Genomic DNA, 13,106 nt, shown 5'->3' on the forward strand with positions numbered 1-13,106 from the left:
AGCATCAGGTATGCATTTAAAAGAGTAGCACCTTTAGAAATTTGACCAGAGATAGATTTTTCAGGAAATAATAATGATTGGCTAATAATAGCATCAAATAGAGTTTGCTTTTCGTGGTAACTGTGGTCTTTTGTTTTAATTTCATTTGTGCCGAGATGAAAATACCAATATCACTAAATGCATTGTGACAGTGACAGTGCCACAGTTATACAGTAGTAGTGCTTCGGTAAATATCCCGCTCTAGTCTGCAGTGTATGGAAGAATATGCGTTTGATTATCTGTTTCTCCCTTTTCACTGCTTTTTACACTAGTCATGTCATGTCGATTTTTTGTTCACCTTCCAAGAGATATTAGAATTCCCTACTTTACTTTCAGCGACCAGTTGTGAAGTGAATTTAGTGTGAATGGCCCTTTGACATGCTTTTTGTCTCAGTCATCTATCTGTTGTTCATAATTTGCCTTTGGTTTACTTCCCTATAAACATTCACGGCTTCACAAAGTGAGGAGTTGTTCTGTAACAAACACAGTGACTCAGTAAGCAGAAGCCAGAGCCCTCGCATGGCCCTCAGCGTTGAAAGGCTTGGAGAGCCCTGCTTTTAAAACTCCAGCTTTTAGCTTTTAGCAAAGCGGGTCGCGGTGAATTTTTTTAAATCTTATTTGATGTTTCACAGAGGTAGTCTATAAAGGCCAATACACCCCCCTCCAGATCCCCCCAAGCATTCTGAAGGGCTTTTGTTTCCAAGTTGAATCCTCTCTCTCAGTCTCATCTAGCGGGATTGTCTTCATCACCTTTCTATCACCCCCCCCGAGTCTCTCCATCTATCTCCTGCTTTTCTCAATTTGAGTTCCTTCTCCAGTGTCAGCAGGACTAGAAAAGCACATCTCTGTGGTTCTTATTTATTTCGGAGGAAACTCTTTCAAAAACGAACTCTTTCATAACCCGACTGAAAGTAATGAAATCCTGACATTACATTTATAGTAGTTTTTGAATCTGATCTGTGCAGAGGCTGTGTCAAGTTACTTTGTCCTGCCTTCCCTGAAAAGTGTCATTGTTGACACTTTAAATTGAATATCTCTATCTATTTTACAAAATCAATTCATTTCAGCTTAACTTGATCAGTTTGAATAACTCTATATGTGCCATGAAAATACAAAGTTAACACATTACTGTTTACATAATGCGGTTTCACCCACAGTCTGTTACAGTGTGTTTTTCAGCAAAACATGATGGGAAAATTAAAGGTTACAAACCCGTTGTTGATTTATATTGGGCCACACAAGCTGTAGGTGCTTAAGAATGTAATGCTGCAGGCAATTGAACATTCAGTGTCACAACTCAGTACACATTTGTAACAATACACTAGCAAGGTAAATGCAAACAAGCAAACACATCCCACTCATTTATATACTGTCAGTAAAGTATATCGTGACTAAAGTCCAATGCCATTACCGTCAGACAATAGCTGCCTCAGTAATTGTGTAGAGAACCCAAAGCGAGTTTCTCAGGTGCGAGTTTCTCGTATTTGTATTTATTTTATCGCTTCTCTTTAGTGTCCAGACAATGTTTTCACATATTGTAAATTGAAATAGCTTCACTATATTAGCATTCTCCTGCACTAAACTGTACAACCTTACCTCAAAACTCACTGAGAAAACAACAACAAACAAATATATTTACTAAAAGTAGAAACTGAATAAATAAATACGAAAACAGACAGAAGTTGCAATTGTGGTTGAAATCAATAATCCTATATATATTTATGTAAGCACAAAGGCATACAAAAATCCATAGGGGATGTACTGCATGTGTATCCGTACACATTTCTCACACAGTAATTCAGCATGCGTATATCCTCCCCTCCATCGACAGTCTGTGTAAGTGCAAAGCTCAGGAAGACATGAAGTGAAAAGCTCCTCTCACACAGGACTAATATTACCTGGGGGATGCGCAGTGATTTGTAATAATAGCACAGATCTTTGGGGATTTTAATCTTCTGAAAATCGTACATGTCTGCCAAGACATAAACGTCCTCTTGATAAGACTAATGCAAATAGTAGTTTCAAACATGATGTATTTTTCAGGTACCATTTTTTAATCATTTTCATCTTCACAGATATGATGTTTTTTGTGTGTTCCCCCCCCCCCCCCCCCCCCTGTTGTAGAAGTTGCTGATTTGAATATACCTTTAATGCAAATTCATAGTCCAGTGTCCCTGGTAGATACAGTATATTTACATTTCCAATTCTTCTATTAATGATCTATTGTATGACCAGGACATACAGCGATCCAAATGCAGGAAATTGTATATGTGTGTGCCTTCATTCATCCCTGTGCACAGCTGGACATTAGCAGTAGTGACATGTGCATCAATGATATGATAACAACCACTGATGCTTAATAAAGGCAGCCAATTTCTTCTTGGACGGGCAGATCCGAGCTACTGTACCTTTTTCTGCTTCTTGATGCACTTCTTCTGCATCGAACAAGCATCAAATGTCAAATGCCATACGATGCAACAATGCGGCACGCTGCTAGCCTGTTTCACCTTTGTGTGGAGGTCAGAGTGGTGGAGCGTGTAATGTGTTCTGCTTTAACAGCTGTGTCTGACCGACAATTGATTACTTTAAAATGAATTACAACAATGTTTCGATCTCCACCCTGAATCATCTATTTGTTGTCTTACCTAACCTTAAATATAGTGTTAATACAATGTGCAGATATTACATAAATAATTGGAATTAGATTACAAAAACTGTGCTCGAACATAAAGTCAGATATCTCATCAATAGTATCACGGTTTGACTTGCACATTGGTTATGCCTTAACTTTATGCTGTTGTTTCAAAGCAAATGTTTTTTTTTTTCTAATTGCCACTGGCAGAAAAGAGGACGTACAATTACTTCAATGACTGCAGCCTCTTGCATTAACTGTTGTTAGAGTGATTACCTGCAGCAGTGCATGTTGTCCATCAAACCTAAACTGTCTTTTAAAGCTTATCATAGCCTGAGAACCCAACAGAAAGAGTATATACCGAAATATAATACAATGAAATGACACAACATCCCAACTAGTACTGTCTGTGTATCCAGCTTATGCTTCTGTGCCGTAAAGCGACCCTGTTGTCAGAAATCGAAATCAAAGTGCTGTTAGAACATTTTACTACTAATGATTTCTGTTAAATTGTGTCCCATTTTTCCTTGAGTGCCAGGGTAAAATATAAAATGCATAAACTGTAATTATAAACCCCATCAGTATATATCAAATACACAACAGACGAGTGGAACAATGAATGCTTTTACGCTTTTTAAGTCTGAGTAAAAAGAATGACTTTTCTTTATGTTATGACTCGGTGGTCTTTGATAACAATCCTGTTGTGGTCAGACATATTCTCCCCGCTAACTGGACACAAAGGATTTGACTCAGAAGACTATCCTGTGTGAAAGGAGCATTAAGCAGCTGAAGCCCACCCAACAGAGGAGGCACCTTTGTGCCTCAACTCTGCAGCCTACTGCCCTGCGGGGGTTATTAGTCATCTTGGCTTTGTGAACGAGGCCATCGTGGGTGCTTGGTCTCTGTTCTCCCAGAGCCCTGTGGCGAGGGAGGTGCAGGTGTGGTGTCAGCAGAAATACAGTGTATACTGTAGAGAGATGTATAAATAGAGAGATAAATAGTGAAAGGTGAGAGCAAGATGAGGCGGAAGATGGATCAAAGGGATTAAGATGTGGTTGATAATAAAGAGATGGAGCGCAGTGGGAGCATAACATGAGGAAGCTTCACAGCTATGGAAAAAAAACGTTATAATAAGGAACGATTGTTACACACGCTGGAGCACACACATTTTTCTTTCTCATACACATTTGCAGAAACAAACACAGAGATAAAATATATATATATATAACTTTAGCCTTGAAGATTGAGATCACATTACACCGCAGACTTGAATGCAGGACACAGGAGGAATGTTTTACCTCTTTTCAAACATTTTCCATTTGTAAACTACAGACTGTTGAGATGCGAATCTTTTTTTTTTTTTTTTACAGCAGATATTATATTGCCCACAATCTTATGCTTGCTCAAATGTACCGCAGAAAAATGCATTTGAGAGCTTATTTCATCCTTGGCCGTGTTAGCATTAATGTGAAAATATGAGTGTGGCGGCTGAAGAGGACTGATGCTCAAGACCTATAGCCTTCGTTGTAGGTGCAGCCGTGGTAAAACTACAGTAAAGAATAAAGCAGAGAGTGTGAATCAGCTTCTCTGAGCCTCAGAGATCAATCACAGGGAGTGATGTGGGGCTTTTTTAAGTGTACTTTTCTACTACAGACACATGCAGACGTGTAAAACACTTCTGGCACACACACTCCTACACAAAGTCAGGTAGGGAACAACTAAGGATACTCGAGAACTCGGAGGCCTCTGGAGTTGGGAGCAGATGGTGCGCAGCTAGCACGTGCATAACATTGTCAGTTGTTTGCGTGAACAAAGTATGACATTCAGGCTAGTTTGTATTCAGTGTGGATCAATGCTGTATGAATGTTTGAATCTATGAATATGGATGCCAAAAACATATTCTTACATACAACTTAACATACAATGTTAATTAAACTCTGAATCCAATTAAAAAAAGGAAATAATTGTCAGTGGTTTGAAATAATTTGTGTTTCACAATGAAAGTTAAAATAGCTTCATTCCACCTATTTAAATATATATGTAATTTAAACAGTTGCACATACTGTATGTGACCTGATCTGTGAAAGTCTAGTGATAACGCTTAAGTGAAACCTTAAAATAATTGCAAAAGGTTAATATAGCAAACTTTTGAGCGGTTCTGACTTGAGCTCATCCAGTTTATTAAGTTACAGTAAACAATTATTATTTTTTTGCCACCTGCCAGCTTTTTTCCATATGTAGTTAATGGAGAAAGCCCAGGGGCTGCATTAGAAATTCATTATTTCACAAGAGAAAGCCTTGACTCCCTCCCAAATCATTTTCAATCCTCTGGGGTGGGCAGCCCACAGACTGAGAAACAGATACCCGTCATACTTTAACCAATGCGACCAGGTGACTGACGGCTGCCTGGTGTGAATTTCTGTTCGCTCTGCTCTCGTCTCGTTTCCCTGTGCTGTCAAAGCTTTGTACTCCCAGATGGTTCACCGGCTCTTTTTTTTTTTTGCCTTCATGTCTTCCTCGATTTTACTTCGCCTTTATTTCTCCGCTCTTATTTCCATACTCTGTGGGCAGTCGCACTCCATGTTTCCCAAACATGTCATCCCTAAATCAAATTTTGTTATTTTCTTGTATTAACACTCTAGTCATTCTTAAAATTCACGAAAATGATTGAGAATCATATGAATTTTGTTGACATTATTTTTTATAAAAAAATCTTCAGCCCCTGTTGCAACCCTATAAAAAGGCTCAGTGGGTCGAGATAAATAATTGATTATTTTTTTTATAAAAGTGGCCGTAACTTATGACCAGTGTGAGTTATTGCCATGGTGCATCTGTCGGGCGAAAAGCATGTTGTTGCAAAACATTGACTTACTAAATAATACAGCCAAATTTTAAAGTTGATCCAGCGCAAAAAAAGTTTCATATGATAAGTTGGAGTGAAGGACTGAAGGTTTTAACATACAGCCACACAATATCAGCTGAGAATGCAAGTATCAAAACTGCTTCAGTCAGTCAGATGGACTCAAAAATAAATGTAAAAAAAAAAAAAAGCCACACACAGTGAACCATCATGTTTTATCTTCTGGACCTGCACTGGACAAACAATTACCCATAAACCCCTCTAGAAATCCCCAACGATCTGGTATGTAGGGGATCATGCCCCAGGTAGAGACAGTATCAACAGCGGTCGCTCGGCTCTCCGAGGTCGCCTTTTCAAGAGATCTGAGGCTCTCGGTGGAGCGGCTGCACATACATGGGGATCAGGAGATCAATACAGACCTATCAGCCAAACCGGCCAGAAGAGCCCCGTGACATTTTGTCTGAGGCACAGACCAACTATATACCTGCTCTGTGGAGGGCGAGTCAACCTTTCTCCCTGCACCATCACTGTCCGTCATAGAAAACGTTATCACTCGATGATAAGGTTCCTACACTTTATTTTTTAAGCAAGCGTGCCGTAGCTTGTCTCCTATCTCAAATTTAAGTCTGCAGTGTCCTCAGATTAAACTAAACTAACGAATGAGAATCTGTTAGTAGACGATGTTGCAAAAGGAATTACATATTTTACCCTCATCATAGCTAAAGAAGTAACTGCATTATACATGTCCCATCACACTGTGAGACCTCATAAACAGCAGCAGTGACCAGCCCGTCTATTCACTTGATTACTTCTGCCATTTGTATTCTCCTCAATCAATAATCCTGACTCGAGGGGGAGAGCGAGCAACAGAAACATCAAGACGGGGAGGAAAACAGAGTCAGCATGTCTTAATAAGGGACTTGACAAGTACACTTAATCAGCTACGTCTTACTATCAGCCAAGTCTCTTCAGAAATCAGTGAAACTTTCTCCAATGTCGGGATTATGTGATGTCATCCAAGCAGTCAGGGTTCAGTTGAAAGTCTTGTGTTGTGCTTTTTCTTTTCTGTGTGAATAAAGATGATATGAAAGGAGATTGGTTCTTGATACTAGTTCATAAACCTCAAAAATTGGATATTTGTAAGCCTATACTTCCATGTGCTGAGTAAATGCAGGTTGCTGAATATGGCATCATGATAAGCAGGGTTAGTTTTTTTTTTGTTAAATAGTATCTATTTAGTTTGTGTTATGGGGAATTAGCAATTTTGTTGAACTATGGTTATATTTTGTGGGGACTGAATAAGTCACCTTTTCCGATTTCTATTTTTTGTTGACACATTGCATTTTAAGTTGGACATACATTGGTGCTGTAGTATTTTGTGTTGTTTTATGCTTTCAAGTTAACTTTAGTAAGTTAGTTTTGTGTTGGAATTAAAATACTTATGGGAATGTGTAGTTGTATTTATTCTGCGTGGGGGCATTTCTTTTATGGTGGGATTTATTTAATATATAGCTGTGGTAATTCTTAGGAACCACCTTTTGTGTATTTAGGTTTTATGTTTAATTTTGTGTCGGATATTAAAAGTTTAATTTCTTTCTTTTGTAAATAGGTTTGCTTTTTATTGTCACTTTTTTGTGTTTTTGATAATAAGATAAAAACTAGCATAGTTACTGTAAATTATATATTCATCTTATGGTTATTTAAAGGGATCTTTGAAGCAACCATTTTGTCTATGCCTGCAGTACCCTTTAAGTTATATGGATTTTGTCTTCTATAAACATTGCGTAGTTTTCAGCTTCTAATTATAGTTTCCTGGTGTGTCTGTCAGTGTCGGCTCAAATTTGCTGTAGCAGCTCCAATTAAAGATATCAGTCATCAGCAGTACATTCTTTCACCCAACAGTAAAACCTATTTTACGTTGATAGTTACGTTGGCTGACTGGGATGGCTTCAGTGTCCACAGTCAGATGCTGTGAACACCGAGGTAATGGCTAACCTGCCATTATGAAAGAGGTCATAGAGGTAATGGGTAATTTGTAGCATTTAATGGAGAAAAATGGCTCTGGTAGCAAGTTAATATTAAATTGAATTATCTTCTCAAGTTACTTCACGTCTTGGTGTTGCTGTAGTCGTCCCTGGAGTCCGGAGTGAGTTAGGAAGATATTTCAAAGTCAGGTCGATCTTCTGTCTGCTTTGTTTGGTTGTCGGTCTGTTGGTCTGTCTGTTCACCACTTTAGTCTAGACTGAAAAATCTCTACAACTATCAGATGGATTATGAAATTCAATGACCAAATATCTGAAAAATGAATGACATTTCAGCCACTGAAATGAAGAGTTACTGCTTTACTAGATAGTTTGGGTTATTTGGACTTTTGGTCAAATAAAAAAAATAGACATTTGAAAACATCATTTTAAATAATTTCAAATAATTAACCAACAAATTAATACCAAAAAAAAATCAAATGACTCACTAGTCGCAGCCCTATATTGCCATTTCAGAAAAATTTACTTCTTAATCTAGAAGTTAACTGTATTTGCCGGAGGCCAACGTCAGTTTTTGAACATTTCATGAATTCATGTTCTTGCAGGACTTCGGGTTCCCTGATGATAGGCAGACAAATCATAGTCTCAGAATCCAATTCATTACTGATTAAGTTTTGTGATCGTGATGTAATGCAGTACATTCTGCCTGTGGTGTTTGCATTCGAGTTTCCATCTTCTGTTTGCTCAGAAAAACAGCATCATTTTTGGTACAATGCAGCAAAAGCGACAGTTTGTTCTTATTGTGTGTGTGTGTGTGTGTGTGTGTGTGTGTGTGTGTGTGTGTGTGTGTGTGCGTGTGTGCGTGTGTGTGTGCGTGCGCGTGTGCGCGTGTATGCTGCGGCGTATCTCACCTAGCACTGAGGGGCCACTGGTGTCCATTGATATTCCTGCTCACTGTGCATGTCAGTGCTTTGTCTGACTGCGCAGCTCAGGGGAGACAGTGTTTGACGGCACGTCTCAATATTTAATTATCTACAGATGCTTCACAGCAGATGGAATGATGTGTAGGATCAGCAGATGTGATGGGGCTTTTCTTACGGCTGCAAAACACATACACATTAACAAGTACTTCATGCCATTTACATGCTTGCTATATAACTGTAACCCATGTGAAATAAAAAGATCGCAGAGGGCTACTTTTGGCGCTGAACCACATCTACTGTAACAAAAACTGTCTGCTGGCAAAAAAAAACAAAAAACACTGTTTCTGTAAATGTCACAGAATGATATCCTGCAGGGTTTGGGACTGCAGCGCCTACATTTTCAGGGATCAGGGCAGTTTAAAACATGGTAGTGCTGCAGGCGGCGAGTCCCACATCAGCAGGGCAAATATTCTTCCACCCTAATTAGTTCGAAGCTCGACAGTGTCCCTCCGTGTCTCCAAGGAGAACATATCAAAAACAACAAACTCACCCTCTTTGGAGCTGGATTAAACACAAAATAAATAAATTTGTTGCGATTGGCTTTAAATATTAAAGGGATTTGAGGAGCTTGAGAGTCTAGCCCCAGGTATAAATATATTGAGGCATATTTTAGTTGCTAAATAGAACGCGGGTTTTAGACATGAACACTTCCAGAGTGCGCTGACATATTCTAACTCTATCTTTGCCTGTGTGTGTGTGTGTGTGTGTGTGTGTGTGTGCTGTACTTTGCGTGAATACACACTGTGTGCCTCGCTCTGGATTTAAATCACCAATAGCTTCCTCACAATGATTCAACAAGGGCTGGAAGTGACAAGATTGTAGCTTCTCCCAACAAATGAAAAAGGCAGCATGTCGTGCTTCCAGTTCTGTTCTCATCCACTTAGGCTTTCATAAAAAAGGAATAAAGGGGGGAAACTTATGTTTGACTGTCGAAAAATGTCAGAGCGATAAGCCAAAATGGTCTTAACTCTTCGTCCAATTCCCTCATGTTCACATGTATTTATCAACAGTGTTCCTCGCAAAACATGTCCCGGAAATCTCTGATTATGGTGGACAATGTCTGGTCTCAATTTCTCTGAAGCCCAGATCAGATGAATGTTGACAAAGAGACAGAGAGAGATAGCACATGCAAGAGAAAGAAGACAGAGGACCTAATATGAATGAAGGAGAAAGAACTGGAGAGACGGGATGCGAGGCTCGGCACTGGCTGGTCAGCCCGGCATTGTCTGGGCACCACAGAATGCCTGATCTTATAAAAGCCATTTATAAGTAGCATGCCAGCAGCTTAGACAGAGAGGATTATCAGACGACACTTTTAGCCTCTTAAGCATGCCACAATTGCGGCCAGCATGGTCCAAGAGAGCGATAGACAATGGACTTACAGCAAGGATGAACACGAGCACAAGGACTTAGCTAAATGTCAGACAGCTTGTGTATTGTAAAAGTAACTTTTATGCGCTATTGTTTCTGTTGTTTGAGTGGCTGCTCGTCGTGTACGCTTTTCTCTGAACAACAGGGCACAGGGGCTGATGGAGTGGGGAGGGGGAGGAGGGGGGGGGCAACAGGAGGAGGAAGAAGAAGAAGAAGGAAGAAGAAGCACCACCGGCGGGTAGCTGCCACTGGACGGTTGTTGCTAAGCGTTTAATCTCTCACGCTCGGAGAATACAAACGATCTTGTAATCGTCCCCGACCTTGACATGAACAGCAAGGTCGCAAGGGAGCCAGGCTGTTTTGCATTTCCCACAGATGCTTCGCCGAGACACTCACAACAATTAGTAAACTGGATAAAAAGGAATTGAGTCTGTCTCACTGCCGGCATCCTCCTCCGTCACCCTCGCGTTCCCCTCGGGCTCGTTACCTGGCAGACCCCCAGACCACAGCTTCCTTTGATTTCCTAATTCTTAATTATGATAAAGAAGGAGTCAGAGCTACCAAGTCAGGTCAGACTGCACATACCCGTGGGGGATGTCGGGTTGCAGATATTGGTTATGTTCGTTACTGATTATTCTACCAATCATGTTATGATAAAAGACTGATTTGACATCTTCATATTGCTTTCCCATATGGAGAGGGGGCTGATAATTATTTTAAAAGTTTAGCTAATTAATCATTCTGGCTGTTAAATGATGGACCGGTCATTTTAGCAGATCCGTGTGTTTATATTTGTCCCTGTGTGTGTGCGCACAGGTGACTGAATACAGGAGTGTATCCTTTCCTGCCTACATTCACCTCCACCTGTGTAGGAGGGTGCGAGTATATTATTGCATGTGTATTTGTGTGTGTGCCTCAAATCGCCTTTATGCAATTAAGGGACTTTTGTCGTCTGACAACAGCGCATTACCTTTATTATTGAATATGCTGAGAGTTGCGATATGATTATACTCCAGGTAAATTCAATTTCTGTTTTCAGCAGTTTGATTATGACAGCGGGGACTGGGCTCTTTTAAGTTAAGCCAGTGTTTTTTTGTTTAGCCTTATTCCACAGAGGGATAATTGAGCTGACCCCTCTTCAGCATCTTAACTGACTCAACTCAAAACAACATGAGCACAATGGCAACTAAGTCCCTCTGGGGTGTGTATTTATTTTCTTATTACAGAAAAAAACAGCCTTCAGTGTCCCATAACTGAAATGAAGTGTTACCAGCAGCCACTTTAGATTTTGCTGCATACAATTTTTTTTACATTTTTTTTTTAAGATGCCCGAATTATGGTTGTGTTTTTATTGTTTTATAATGTTGTTTTCCTCTCCGTCTTGACATTGAGTTTATTCATGCCACGCAATTTTCTTCTCAGTGCTGCAGCCAACAGTCATCTCCTTAATGTTTACTGTGATTTCCATAGCAAATAACAGAGCTTGTTAACATGAAAGGTAAACAAAAGAAACGGACAAAATGCTTGAAATTTCAAAAGAAGAAACAACTCAGCAGGATCAATTCGGGGTTTGTTAGGGTAAGTTTTGGTTTTACACCAAAACGACATCTTTTTTCTTTTTTTTAATCTCAGAACAGTACAATTTGAAGGATTAACACCGCAGCCACAAGCCTGTAATGGCAACGGTACTCCAAGCTTTCAACCAATTTTTTTTTTTGACATTTGTATGTTTTGAAGCAGCGTGGACAGTGTGTGTGGGAGTTCAGAGGTTCAATCCACTCTAAGGGTGAATGGGCTGACCCTCACACATCCACAAAAAAACAAACAAACTATCGGAATGACTCAAAAAGCCATTATCATTAACTACACATCTCGTTTTTATTAATTTATATTCTGAAAGTGCAGCTATCTTTAATCTGTAATTAAACAAAAATGTGGAGTTGCTCCTCTGCCAATACATTCAACACGGTGGGTGCCTGTGTAGGAGTACTTCATGTTTGCTAATATTGATTGAGTTTTTCTCAGGATCACATGAATAATGTGTAAACTCAGGGAAAAGTTTCAAGATTATTTTTATGTCTAATTTATCACCACTGACATTTGCATGCTGGTGTCGAGAGGCACCGAATCCATCGCTCACACCATCTAGTTCTCAGTGCTGTAACCCTAAGCCACTACAAGAGAGCAGGGTTCAGGTCAAGCTCATGCAGACAGGAAAGATTGTTATTGCTTCTGTATGCTGCTGTAGCGAAAAAAAATTCCCCTCGGGGATTAATAAAGTAACTACCTAACCTAACCTAACCTAGATCAATCCGAGGTGGAGCATCTGGCTGGATCGGCAGCTTTTTTGACTGGCTTTAAGTGCAAATAGATTAAATCACGGGGAAGAAGTGAGGTGTCCCGGGGAGTGAGGGGCAATGATGGAGGTGCTCGTGTGTGCAAGTATGCATGCGTGTGTGTACGCCAACAGCTGGAGCTTGTGCGTGTGTGTGTGTGTGTGTGTGTGTGTGTGTGTGTGTGTGTGTGTGTGTGTGTGTGTGTGTGTGTGTGTGTGTGTGTGTGTGTGTGTGTGTGTGTGTGTGTGAATGTGTTGACACAGGCTAGAGCGCGTTAGGCAGAAGTTGAGCTTTACTTGCGTTTAAAGCGCCTCTACACGTTCAGGTATGCATATCTTTTAAGAATCTCTGTACACTTGTGCAGATGTATGTGCGAATGAGTGCTGAGAGGTGTTAATAAGGACACCAGCTTGTTTGATTCGTAGAGAGGTTTCTCCTTGTTAACACCGTTTTTGTAACTGCAATCAGGATTATAGGTGTTTGGTTCTAGGCTTTTTATAATTGTGGTGCGTACTGTATAAATAACACTTCTGTGTTATACGTGATATGTTTTCTTTGCTTTATTGTACTTTTATATCTAACATGGTATGAATCTAAATTAGAATGAATGTTAGTCTTGCATGGATTTTCCATACAGAAGGACATGTTTCGAAAAATATATTTTGTATACATGTATACAAAATATATTTTTGTTCCCCCAGTGCGCAACGCTTAATGGCACATTTTAGGAATTTCTTCTGCTTTTTCTACTGTATTCAAAACATACAGAGGGAGATGCTTTTAAACATTCAAAAGATTTATTTACCAAAATTATGTGATAATTTTAGTTGTTTTGTGGTTCTCATGAATTAAGGTAGCAAAGAGGGCCCACTAGTTCCTATTTGATATTTTTAAATTTAGGTG

At 39.7% G+C, this 13,106-nt stretch overlaps 1 protein-coding gene across 1 annotated transcript in view; it reads left to right on the forward strand.

Moving 5' to 3' along the window:
* Positions 1-13,106, forward strand: part of fstl4 (follistatin-like 4) — a 196,128-nt gene that overhangs the window by 64,012 nt on the left and 119,010 nt on the right. The gene's annotated exons all lie outside the window — the stretch shown is intronic.

Source organism: Embiotoca jacksoni, unplaced genomic scaffold (assembly GCF_022577435.1).
Source record: "Embiotoca jacksoni isolate LCO1_2020_lvr unplaced genomic scaffold, fEmbJac1.0.p SCAF_62, whole genome shotgun sequence".
Lineage (NCBI taxonomy): Eukaryota > Metazoa > Chordata > Actinopteri > Embiotocidae > Embiotoca > Embiotoca jacksoni.